The following is a 12,105-nucleotide window of genomic DNA, read 5'->3' as shown; positions in this document are numbered from 1 at the left end:
TGGAGTTCAGGTGGGGGCCCAGACTGGTCCAGATGCACAAGACGAGGATGGAATGTTTTATAAGCTCTGATGTCATCATATCTCTAAAGCCTATTAAAGGATGGTATCATCAAAGGGAGTGGATGGAATGTTTTATAAGCTTTGAAGGAAGACATCATCTTTCTAAAGCATATGAAAGACTTTAGAGGATGACATCATCAAAGGCAAGGGTGGAATGTTTTATAAGCCTAAATGATGACACCATTGTTCTAAAGCATATTAAAGGATGACATCATCAAAGGCAAGGATGGCATGTTTAATCAGCCTAAATGATGACACCATTGTTCTAAAGCCTGTTGAAGGATATCATCATCAAAGGCAAGGATGGAATGTTAAATAAGCCTAAATGATGACACCATTGTTCTAAAGCCTATTAAAGGATGACATCATCAAAGGCAAGGATGGAATGTTTAAAAAGCCTAAATGATGACACCATTGTTCTAAAGCCTATTAAAGGATGACATCATCAAAGGCAAGGATGGCATGTTTAATAAGCCTAAATGATGACACCATTGTTCTAAAGCTTGTTGAAGGATGTCATCATCAAAGGCATGCTTGGAATGTTTTATAAACTTTCAGGGGTGGCACTGTCCTTCTAAGGTTGGCTTAAGGCTAGCATCAAAGGCAAGGATGGAATGTTTTATAAGATTAAAATATGACACTGTATTTCTCAAGCCTATTAAAAGATGACATTATCAAAGGCAGAGGATGGAATATCCTGTAAACTTTTCTGGATGGCACCCTTTTTGCAGGGCCTACTAAAGGCTTGCATCATGGGCAAGAATGGAATGTTTTATAAGCTTAAAAATGGCAACATATTTTTAAGCATATTTGAAGGATGCCATCACCAAATGCAAGGATTGAATGTTTTATAGACTTAAAACATGACACCATATTTCTTATTCCTATTAAAAGATGACATTGTCAAAAGCAGAGGATGGAATGTTTTGGAAATGTTTAAGGATAAAATCTTCTTCCTAAAGCCTCCTAAAGGCTTATGACAAAGGCAAGAATGGAATGTTTTTAAGCTAAAAATATGACACCATATTTATAAAGCCCAGTAAAGGATGACATCATCATATGCAGAAAATGGAATGGTTTTTAAACTTGAAGGAATAGTGGCATTTTTCAAATGTCTTCCAAAGGCTTACATCACAGGCAAGAATGGAATGCTTTATAAGCTTCAAATATGACACCATATTTCTAAAGTATTTTGAAGAATGCCACCATCAAATGCAAGGATTAAATATTCTATAAGTTTTAAATATGAAACTATATTTCTAATGCCTATGAAAAGATGACATTATCAAAGGCAGAGGATGGAATGTTTTATAAATGTTCAGGGAAAACACCTTCTTTCTACAGAAACAGATGACAGATGACAAGCAATTTAAGGGAAAGATTGAAAGACAGTATGTTTGACTTTTTCATTACTTTCTTGACTCCTTTTTAGCCACAAGAAGCTAGCAGTGCCGTTTTAACAGCTTTTCTCCCTAGCGTTGTCATAAACATACTTGAATATATCCCATGTTACGGCCTCAGTATCAGTAGGAAATTTTTGGTTAAACACATTTACCTCTTATCTTTACAAATAAAGTGTTTATTTAAAGCCACTTAAGTTTTAAAAGTGCTTCTCTTCCTCTCATGGCATACTCCACCATTCTTCTATATAACAGGATGTTATGAATGCTGGATTTATGTTTGCTGTCCCATTGTGTTTGTGTTGTTTAGTTTCTGGTATTTGTGGGTGTTTTATTCCCACATCACAGACTCACAGGAACATCACAGACACTACATAAAGTTAAGTATGCAGGCTGGTGTTAAAGTCGAGGAATTCTCCCATAATGTATTTTTAAACTCTTTATTCAGTGCATATTGTGTGAATGCTTGAGCTCTCTGAATTTTGAGTGTTTGCTGATCACAGCTGGCAGTCTGATGTGGGACGTTGACACCAGTTTAACAGTCATGTGGGAATGTTTTAATGAGCCGAGGTCGAGTTTTAGGTCCTTTTGTTTAGTTTAACGTATGCAGTTTGTTTTGTGATTAGTAAGATCTGATTGGACCATGGAATTCAATGGAATTTGGTGCAAAATTAAAAGACAGACCAGTTCAGACCACAGATTTTCAACAAGACCGTTTTAAAACTGTGCAGACAACAGTTGATCAAGTCACAAGCAGCTGGCTTTAAAATGTGAGGAATGTAAAGAGTTCCAACAGCCAACAGAACCTCAGTAATATCTTAAGAAGAAGTGTTTATGTAGTTGTTGTAATCTGTAAATCAAACTCTGGCTTTAGTTGCTCTTCAAATCAAACTCTGGCTTTAGTTGCTCTCTAAATCAAACTCTGGCTTTAGTAACTCTTCAAATCAAACTCTGGCTTTAGTTGCTCTTCAAATCAAACTCTGGCTTTAGTAACTCTTCAAATCAAACTCTGGCTTTAGTTGCTCTTCAAATCAAACTCTGGCTTTAGTTGCTCTTCAAATCAAACTCTGGCTTTAGTAACTATTTGATTTAAACTCCTGTTTTAGTTACTATTTGATTTAAACTCTGGCTTTAGTAACTCTTTTAATGACCATGTGTTTCTGTTTTTTTGAATGTGCTTGTTTATTGTGGCTGATTCGGTGTTTTGGTCAGAGATGTCAAAATGCATGAACATAAAAATGTAGAAACTCAGTCAGCTGTCTGGTTTGATAACAGACACACACACACGCCTTAAACACACCCACAGCAGGTTTAAAATGCACACATGCTTCAGTCATAGTTTAGATCTGCTAACGGACACTACTAAAACACACACAAACATGAGGACACACAGTAGGAACAAATGCACATACCACCCACACCCTCAGAACCGCCATGGTCACGGTTTGGCTGTCAGCTCTGAATTACACGCCGGTCTTTAGCCGGTTCAGTTAGACGGATCGTCAGACACATGGCGAGCAGAGATAAGGAGCGGAGAGCGTCCTCGTCTCCTCCCTGAACAGCTGACTGTGTTTGTGTCTAACTGCCGTGTTTCTGAGGGTTTATATCAGGATGGTTAAATAGAGTTTACTAGTATTTCACTTAACAGGGCTTTATCCTCTCATCACAGTTTATATTCTCTGGTTCTCACATCAGTCAAACTGATTTATTACTGAATGTTTCATCTGATAACCAAGATTATGTCATGTTGTTTTGCTTGGGGATGTCTCAGTTTTTAAGAACCTAATTATCTTACAGCTACGGTGGCCCTGAAGGTTCACTACCAAAATATTTCACTAACTCCAAAATATTGGATATCATCAATCATCTTATTTCTCAGAGGTCAGAGTGTTATTTTTTATCTGCTTTTTACAATTTTTTTTACAGTTGAAATATCTAAGATCTGTTTTATGGTAAAGCAGTTTTTAATTTATATCTTTTTCTTTTTTTTTCCTTTTGGGTTGTGGCGTATGGCAGAGGATATTTTAGGGATATTTTGGCTTTATTATTCATTAGTACCACCTTTTATTTGTGTAAGGTCTTCACTACCTTTCTACTTTTCTATGGAGGCTCTGAGGGCCAACTGCAAAAGAATTTCATTAAATTAAAAATGTTTATATATTTAATTCAGCATTTAAAAATTGCTTTATTATTATTATTATTTATTTATTTATTTATTTTGCAGAGTATTTTTTTGCAAGTTTCCATGAAAGTTTTTTTTTCTTTCGGTAAGAAAAAGAAATCCTAATCTCAAGGGACCTGCTTAAATTAAGGTTAAAATAAATCAATCAGGATATTGATTTGTTAATTGGGATTTTACCAAAGTTTAAATATTCAAGAGCAGATTTTTAAAATATGTCTTTTGTATTCCTTTTATTTTTCTTGTGGGGGTGAGGACGAGTACCAGGAAAATCTGAGTATTTTTTCCATGGTAAATAGTATTTTACTCAAAAATAGTAGAATTTACTCTTTATTGAGTGTATTTATTAGCAGCCACTGCCAGAAGTGGAGTAAAAACACTGAATAAATTCTGATGGAGTAAAACTGTAACCACAGCCACTGAAGTTCAGCTCAGCTGCCATCACTCATGGACGGTCCCACCTGCAGATAATCACCGATAATCAAGACCTCCTCACCTGGTGCTGAACCTTCAGACACCTGTGGACTACAGCTTCTAGTGAGGGAACTCCTCTTCAACCTTTGACAATCTCGTGATTTTTCAGTGAGGTTTTTTGTTGCCTTGTCGAACTCCATTTGTCCTCTTTTTGTTGCAGTGTCTCCGTCTCTCTGCCAGTGCTATTTCCAACCAGCAGCCAGGACACTCAGCATCATTTCCACCAGTGTTGTCAAATAAACTTCTTTAACTTCACCCCCTTGTCTCGTGCTCTGCTCCTGAGTTCTTCTCAAATGTTCATCACAACTGTTTCTGTAATATTAGAACACTGTCTAATATGTAGAGACAAAAACTCCTCTTTCGTTGTCGTAGGTTATAGGTGGAAAGGCAGAATTATCTAACAAGAGGAAAAAGTAGCTCTATATAAAGAGGAAGATCAGTCTGTTTAGAATAGGATACAGTTTTTACATAAACATTACCCATTTCTATATGGAGCAGAAAATGTTCTTAAATGAGTAGAAACGTTTCTATGAGGAATGAAAAGCAGCTCTATAATGAGTAAACTAAGGTCTGAATCAGTCTGAAGTAGGGGTGTAAAGGTAGTGGATTTGTACAGTACTGATTCTGTACGGGCCTCTGGTACGATACAGACGTGTACAGAATAGATACATGTGTAACGAAGCTCACATACAGACAGAAAACCAGAGAACAACTCACTGTCACAACCGCAACCACACAACCACAGCAAACGACAGCAACAGCCTGAATATTCCCAGATATCGGTGTCCTGTTTAGGAACACTTTGTTTCCTAGTGAAATACAACAGTGGACAAAGACAACAACAGTAGCGCTGACATTATTCAGCAGCTGTGTCGCTGACAGCGCGTTGTCCAGCGGACCAATCAAAGCATTTGAAGGAGGAACAACAAGAAGTCTCACCAGACGGTTATGAATTTCCTATTCTCTAAGATCGTTTTCATTATAACACTGGTCTGGGTCTGTGAATCAAAATAATTCTACCTTCAACCATCAGCCTCGGAGGAGGGGGAGAGGGGACTCCATCATGTCTGCAGCTGTGTCATAGGTAAAGTTATCCCCAGAGTTCACACGGCTCCAACCTCTTTATCCACCAAGATGGGCTGTGAAAAGTTCTCCCAAACTTTTGTAGTAGGTCCCACTGGCTAAGAAAGTAATCCAGTGCTGAAGTCTGTGTTGAAATCGGCAGGAAAGATGCTAATTTGCATATTTAACAAGCTAACGCAGGGTTGCATGGTGATGCGTTCAAGTTGGCTGGGAAATTTTACTGTTTAAAGAATGGGTATAAATATGTCAATATATCAATTAAAAAACCTAGTAACTCAAAAATGCATTTATTTATTTATTAATATTTTTAATCATTGAAGAACTTTTGGAAGGAGGTTTCAGCATTATTTATAAATGTAATTTATTCAGACTATTTATTTTTTTAAAAAATCATTTAAATAAATGAATAAATTTTATTTTTGCGCGTTACTGAAAACGTACCGAACCGTGACTTCAAAACTGAGGTACGTACTGAACTGAAATGTTTCTGTACCGTTACACCCCTAGTCTGTAGTGAGTAAAGCTGCTGTAGAGCTGTTTTTATTTTGTTCATTGTGGAGCAAAATCATCAGAGTTCAATAAAAATATTTCTTTAGAATAAAAAGCAACTCTGCAAGCAGATTAAATTTTACCACAAACAGACTTTTTAGAGTAAAATTTTACAACATTTGAGTAAAATTTATTAAGGTATGTTTACTGTGTAGCAATATATAATAAATAGATAAACAAACAAACAAACAAACAAATGAATGCATTTATTAATTAATTAATAAACAATATTACATTTGCAAAACTACAGCCCAAAATATTTTAGGAATATTTTGGCAGGTTTGTACCAATTTTTTTTACTTGTCAGAATGATCAGAATCTCAGTTTTCTAAATATCTAATCCAGGGGTTTTTGAAGTGTGTGAGAGTGAGCCTCTCCTAAGAGAAAGTTATTCATTCAGTGGACCCCCACCCACAAAAAGATTCAGATAAAAAAAAAACAACAAAAAAAAAACTCTTAAGCATATTTTCAAACATTTATGTCCAATTTTAAATATTTGTAACATTTTTATATCTTTGATATTTTGTCTGCAAATGTTCTTAAACATCCGTCTTTATCAGGTTATCAGTTATTTAGTTTCAGTAATGAATTGATTCCCAGTACTACCTGATTATTCTGCTCTGATAATCCTCAAAGCAGTGTTACTCAACCAAAGAGCCAAATTGTTGAAAAATACCTCTGGCAAAAACGGCTTAAAGTAGCAATAAAATTAGGTTAAAGATGTCAAAAAGGTCAAAGAGCAACAAAAAATGGGTGAAAATGGGCAAAAACGGGGGATAAAAAGTGAGAAAAAGATGGGTGAGAAGTGACAAAAAAATGAGTAACAGGTTGCAAAAAATGGCCCAAAAGTGGCAAAAACAAGGCAAAAAAAAAAAAGAGTTAAAAAAAAGCAGACAACAGTGGCAAAAATGGGCAAAAAGTAGGAAAAAAGTGGTATTTAATGACAGAAGGTGGTTTAAATGGATGAAAAGTGTCAACAAATGGTATAAAGGGGCAAAAAAGTGTCCCTTTTCTGGGGAAATAATATTTAAAATGAAGACATCGAAGAGCCACTAATAATCACACGTTGAGTGTCACTGCCTTAAAGTAACTATAAGTCTATTTATTTTTGCTCCATGCAAAGCAGCAGATAGAAAAGAAAATCACTTTTTTTTCTGGTTTAAGGTTCTGCACCTCTTCTGAAGCTCTGTGGCGCCCCCCAGGGGAGGCCCACCTCACACTTTGAAAACCGCTGATCTAATCCAACCCTGTTTATTTATGAAGCACATTTATAAACAATTTTAACATATGACCAACATGCTGTCGAATGAAAAATAATAACAAAAAACAGAGCCAATTTATAAACAACAAGACATAAAAAAATAAAATATGAAGACAGAAAATGCAGAGAAAGTGAGTTCGTACACAAACCAAAGACTAGAGAATAAAGTGCATTATTAAAGAAAGTCAGTGGTCTAAATGACTGTCGTTGATCTACAGAGGCCCTGGAAGTCAACTGCAAAAAAACGTTTTACTTACTAGTAAATAAATAAAAGAAATGTCTTGTGAAATGTTACTCTAGAATTTTTGACCACGGACAGACAGAAACATTATTAATCATGAGGGGATGAATATTTCCTTGTTATGGAAGAGGATTAGGGCCACTGAAAAAATCTGGCGACAATAATTTTTTGACTTGTGAGGAAAAAGTCTGAATTCTGGGATTAAAGTCAGAATTCTAAGATTAAGACTTTAAACTCAGATTCTGACATTTTTCTCACAAAAAAAAAAACAATAAAAAAACAAAAAAACAAAAAACAAAACAAACAAAAACAATTGTATCAAAATGTTTTTAAATGGTCCTAATCCTCTTCTGTACCTTGTATCATGTATGTTTATTTCCAATAAAATGTTCTCAAATTATTTAAATAATCACGTTACATGTTTTATGAAAAAGTTCACCATACGAAGAAATATTTTGTTCGATTTAGTTTCATGTTTTTGCTGCCCCTTCAGGGCCACCGTAGAAATAAAAAGGCCTGGGTAAGTTCTTGACTCCATCCTCTACCCTGGTGGTAATAAATAAATGTTGATTTTATTCTGTTAAAGTCTTTGGTTTTATTTATTTATTTATTTTTTCTCATTTTCCAATAAAAACATGTCTGTTAATCTGGAGTTGTGGCAAATTTATCTTTAAGGGAAATTTTTTTTTTTTACTCTACTTCCTGAAAATAACATTTCAGAATTTAAATGTTTTTTATTTAAGGAGCTAAAAGTCAGATTTGATGATCTGCTGTTTGATAATTCTCTAAAGAACCATTGCTTAGATGTGAATGTTATAATAATTATATTTGTGTAAAAATTTAACCATTTAAATGCTCCTCAGTCTCCTTTAATAGATGTCTATTGTTTAAATGATATGTCTACACAGACCTGCTGTTTACTAAGAGCATGGCGCCACCTGCTGGTTGGAAGCTGCCACAAGAACATCATTTTCTCCCTCTGACATCCAAACACTCACCACATCAGAAGTTTTTCACAGACTTTTAGGGAAATAAGAATCGTGACTGCAGGGAGAGCTGATTTTTATTTCTAATGTCTGAAATTATTTTTCTAGGGTGAAATTTATTTTCTGTTTTTTAGAGTTTACATGAAATATAAAATCAGACACATGAGGAAGTTGTGACCAAGAACGTAAAGTTTCATCCTCTGGGTTTATCAGGGTCCATTCTCTGGGTTTATCAGGGTCCATTCTCTGGGTTTATCAGGGTCCATTCTCTGGGTTTATCAGGGTCCATTCTCTGGGTTTATCAGGGTCCATTCTCTGGGTTTATCAGGGTCCACTCTCTGGGTTTATCAGGGTCCATTCTCTGGGTTTAACAGGGTCCATTCTCTGGGTTTAACAGGGTCCATTCCCTGGGTTTAACAGGGTCCATTCCCTGGGTTTATCAGGGTCCATTCTCTGGGTTTAACAGGGTCCATTCTCTGGGTTTATCAGGGTCCATTCTCTGGGTTTAACAGGGTCCATTCCCTGGGTTTATCAGGGTCCATTCTCTGGGTTTAACAGGGTCCATTCTCTGGGTTTATCAGGGTCCATTCTCTGGGTTTAACAGGGTCCATTCTTTGGGTTTATCAGGGTCTATTCTCTGGATTTAACAGGGTCCATTCTCTGGGTTTATCAGGGTCCATTCTTTGGGTTTATCAGGGTCCATTCTCTGGTTTATCAGGGGTCATTCTCTGGGTTTATCAGGGTCCATTCTCTGGGTTTATCAGGGTCCATTCTCTGGGTTTATCAGGGTCCATTCTCTGGGTTTATCAGGGTCCATTCTCTGGGTTTATCAGGGTCCATTCTCTGGGTTTATCAGGGGTCATTCTCTGGGTTTATCAGGGTCCATTCTCTGGGTTTATCAGGGTCCATTCTCTGGGTTTATCAGGGGTGATTCTCTGGGTTTATCAGGGTCTTGTTCTCTGTTTTCAGGTCTGGTATCTTGTCCTGCCCTGTTGTAGCCTTTCATATTGGGACAGTTTGTCTGTAGCTGTTTCCTGTCCTTTTGTGTTTTAAACTCTCTGTTCTTAATCAAACTGGATCCAACCTTTAAGTTAACGTTCCCGTCTCCATCTTCCCTCTAGGTTTTAGACTAGAATTCTCCAGACTGGACTTTCTGCTCTCAGACTGACCGTCACTCCTGAACCCCTTCCTGTTGTTCCTGGTAAAAATATGTTCTAGTGTCCTCCACAGCAGAGCCAGGGCGAGACGCCCAGCGCTCAGGCGGATCAGCATCTGTTACCATGGCAACAGCCACGGACCAGACTGTGGAGCCAACATGGCTGCCAAAGGGGACCTGGTGCAGCCAATCACCGTCTGTGTGTTCGTCAAAACAGCCGACACAGCGTCTGCGACCTTCACGACTCTAACACGACTCTGCTCCGCTTGTTTGTCTGCAGGTCAAAGATTTGAACGTTTGATTGGTTCAGAGAACACCTGGAACAGGACAGACACAAACACAGGTGAGATTGAGAAGAGCTGATCACTGAGATCAGGTGGAGACGAGCATTTCTACATCCAAGACTGATGGAGGATCATTCCTTCATTAAATCAGTTTACCATCAAAGTTATCAGGACACATCTGAGCCAGGAGGCCAAGCATCAACATTAACCCTATAACCTCTGAATTACTGGACATTTCCAAAATCCACAGAAGTCTTCTAACATTTCAAAGGTTTTAACAAAAGTTTCTATAACAATTCTTTAACATATATTCAAAATATCCCTAAAAATGACCCCAACATTCCTCAAATATTCCCCAAATGTTTCACTGAAACTTTATTAACCCAAACATTCCAATAAATATGTCCATTTAAATCCTAAACTTCAAAGAAATTCCCCAAAATTTCAAAGCAAATCATCCCAAAGATTTCTGATCAAAATGCCAGAATGTACAAACAAGACATTCCCAGAATTCCATGAAAATTTAATGAAACATTCAAACAAATTCCCAAAATTTCCACTAAAATTCTTGAAATTTCGGATGACATTTCCCCAAATTTCCAATTATATTCCCCCCAAATTTCCATGCAAACCTGGAATAATTGCAAATCAAGTTTCCCCCCAAAATTACAAATACGTCCTCCAAATTCCATAACCAAAGGCTAAAAAAATTCAAATCACATTCGCCCAAATTTTCATGTAAACACCTGACAATTTCAAATCAAATTCCCCTAGTACACTTTTCAAATTTCACTAAAAATTGCCTGAAAAGTTCCAAATTCCCCAAACATCGAAACAAGTTTTGCAAATATCAATTAAAAATGCTCTGAAATTTCAAAGAAAATTACCCAAAATCTGTCAACAGAATCTTCAAAATTTAAACATGTGAACAAATTCCCTGAAATTTCCATGAAAATACTGAAAGCACATTCCCCCAAATTCCCAATCAATTCCCACCAAATTTCAGTGCAAACCCTGACCAAGTTTTCCCCCAAAACTACAAATTTCCATAAAAATTTCTAAACCAATTGCCTTATACATTGAAACAAATTTCCTACTTTTCCATGAAAGATGAAAAAAAAAATTTAAACAAATACTTCTCGTAAAATTCCATGACAACAAAAGGACAGCTAAAAGATCCATCAGAATGAACTTTCAAACCTAAATCAAATTCCCCAAAATTACGAATACAAATTTCTGAGAAAGTGTCAAACAACTTTTCATCAAATTCCACTAAATATCAACAGAACTTTCCCAAAGTTCTATGAAAATTCCCAAAATTTCCAGTATCAAAGCAAATCCCCCCTAGAGTTTTCAGTGAGGCAGACGTGATTCTGTTGTTGTAGGAGACTTAAACGTAGCGTCCCTCATGTGTCCGTGCAGACTCGCAGAGGTTCAGGTCTCTGTGCTGCAGTTCTCCTGACATAAATAAGAGCCGACATGTGAAGGATGCTCCGAGCTCTAGATGACTAAAAATACTCCCATGAAGCACGCAGGAGTAAAAACAGGTTTAGCATGTCAACGTCTGAGCGCATGCCTGCAGAGCTAGCATGTTAGCAGCATGATCTGCAAGCACACAAAGAACCTGACCACAGAAACGCTTCATCTGAGGGATTAAAGACATAAAAAAGTCTGGATTAGTCTGGAATTCATTAGAGACATGAAGAAAGTTCAGATTAATCTGAGATTTATTAGAGACATGAAGAAAGTCCAGATTAATCTGAGATTTATTAGAGACATGAAGAAAGTCCAGATTAATCTGAGATTTATTAGAGACATGAAGAAAGTCCAGATTAATCTGAGATATATTTGAGACATGAAGAAAGTTCAGATTAATCTGAGATATATTTGAGACATGAAGAAAGTCCAGATTAATCTGAGATTTATTAGAGACATGAAGAAAGTCCAGATTAATCTGAGATTTATTAGAGACATGAAGAAAGTCCAGATTAATCTGAGATTTATTTGAGACATGAAGAAAGTTCAGATTAATCTGAGATTTATTTGAGACATGAGGAAAGTCCAGATTAATCTGAGATTTATTAGAGACATGAAGAAAGTCCAGATTAATCTGAGATATATTTGAGACATGAAGAAAGTTCAGATTAATCTGAGATTTATTTGAGACATGAAGAAAGTTCAGATTAATCTGAGATTTATTAGAGACATGAAGAAACTGTAGATTAATCTGAGATTTCTGATAGTAATGAAGAAAGTCCAGATTAATCTGAGATTTATTAGAGACATGAAGAAATTGTAGATTTATCTGAGATTTCTGATAGTAATGAAGAAAGTCCAGATTAATCTGAGAATTATGGGGGACGTGAAGAAAGTCCAAAAATCAATAATCCTTAGAATCATTGTTAAACCTCACTGTAAGAAATGTTATATTC

General features: G+C 36.3%; 1 protein-coding gene and 1 long non-coding RNA gene across 2 annotated transcripts in view; one reads left to right on the top strand and one right to left on the bottom strand.

Annotated features, from left to right (window-relative positions):
• ripor3 (RIPOR family member 3) overlaps positions 1 to 2,944 on the bottom strand; it is a 78,094-nt gene extending 75,150 nt beyond the window's left edge. Inside the window, exon 1 of the mRNA XM_041777757.1 lies at positions 2,873 to 2,944. The gene's annotated coding sequence lies outside the window, so the exon portion shown is untranslated. The remainder of the gene's footprint in view (positions 1 to 2,872) is intronic.
• A 161-nt stretch (positions 2,945 to 3,105) lies between these two features.
• On the top strand, positions 3,106 to 4,368 carry LOC121503394. The gene is made up of 3 exons (XR_005991369.1): positions 3,106 to 3,341; positions 4,056 to 4,176; positions 4,274 to 4,368. It is a non-coding gene; the product is annotated as an uncharacterized LOC121503394 (long non-coding RNA).
• The last annotated feature ends 7,737 nt before the right edge of the window (positions 4,369 to 12,105 follow it).

The sequence above is a fragment of the Cheilinus undulatus genome, linkage group 3 (assembly GCF_018320785.1).
Source record: "Cheilinus undulatus linkage group 3, ASM1832078v1, whole genome shotgun sequence".
NCBI classification, from domain to species: domain Eukaryota; kingdom Metazoa; phylum Chordata; class Actinopteri; order Labriformes; family Labridae; genus Cheilinus; species Cheilinus undulatus.
The sequence above is the reverse complement of the archived record's forward strand: the minus strand, read 5'-3'. Positions and strand labels throughout refer to the sequence as shown.